The 1157-nt window shown below is 44.7% G+C and overlaps 1 non-coding gene across 1 annotated transcript; it reads right to left on the reverse strand.

The window, feature by feature from the left end:
- Positions 1 to 665: 665 nt before the first annotated feature.
- trnae-uuc (transfer RNA glutamic acid (anticodon UUC)) lies at positions 666 to 737 on the reverse strand. Its single transcript has one exon. It is a non-coding gene; the product is annotated as a tRNA-Glu (tRNA).
- Between the last annotated feature and the right edge of the window lie 420 nt (positions 738 to 1157).

Consider the following 1157-nt stretch of genomic DNA (forward strand, 5'->3'; position numbering starts at 1 on the left):
GGCTTGCACCACAATGGCAGCAGAATCCAACTCGGTCCTCAGTGGACGAGAACCAGAACAATGGTCAGAACAGAAGGACAAGCTCAAGTCCCATGCGTCGAATTGGGGAAAGCATGTTCCCAGTAGAGTATGTTTGAGAAGGAACTGCAGATGACATTTTTAAATTTCGTTGTACATGGTTCATGTTACAATGACAATAAAGAAACTATTCTATTCAGATGCTGGAAAATCGAAGGTAGACAAAAATGCTGGAGAAACTCAGCTGGGTGAGGCAGCATCTATGGAGTGAAGGAAATAGGCAACGTTTCGTCCCGAAACGTTGCCTATTTCCTTCGCTCCATAGATGCTGCCTCACCCGCTGAGTTTCTCCAGCATTTTTGTCCACCACAGGAGAGTATCTTTAGTTTAGTTTAGTTTAATTTAGTTTAGTTCAGTCTGGTTTGGTACAGTTTAGTTTGGTTTAGATATACAACGTGGAAACAGGCCCTTTGCACCGACCAGCATTCGCCCATACACAAGTTCTATCTTACACACCGGGGACAATTTACAGCACCTTCAAACCTTCACGATTTCAGATTCAATTTTAATTTAATTCCGATTCAGATTCAATTTTAATTGTCATTGTCAGTGTACAGTACAGAGACAACGAAATGCATTAGTTTCACTTACCATACCGGGAGTCGAACCCGGGCCGCCTAGGTGAAAACCAGGAATCCTAACCGCTAGACCATATGGGAGCTTTAGATACAGAGATACGATTTAGAGATACCGCGTGGAAACAGGCCCTTCGGCCCACCGAGTCCATGCCAACCACAGTCGCCCCGTACACTAGCACTATCCCACACCCTAGGGACGATTTATAATTTTACTGAAACCAATGAACCTACAAACCTATACGTCTTTGGAGTGTGGTAGGAAACCGGAGCCCCTGGAGAAAACCCACGTGGTCACCAGGAGAACGTCCAATCTCCGTACAGACAGTAACCATGGTCAGGATCGAACCTGGGTCTCCGGTGCTCTAATGTAGCAACTCTACTGCTGCGCCACTGTGTGGCCCAAATCTGTAGTTAAACATTCAATAGCTGTATCAGGTATGATTAAAGTGATCACACAATATTTGGAAGTATTAGTGCCTATTTATAGAGAGCGCCTTCAAA

The sequence above is a fragment of the Leucoraja erinacea genome, chromosome 22 (genome assembly GCF_028641065.1).
Source record: "Leucoraja erinacea ecotype New England chromosome 22, Leri_hhj_1, whole genome shotgun sequence".
Taxonomy (NCBI): Eukaryota; Metazoa; Chordata; class Chondrichthyes; order Rajiformes; family Rajidae; genus Leucoraja; species Leucoraja erinaceus.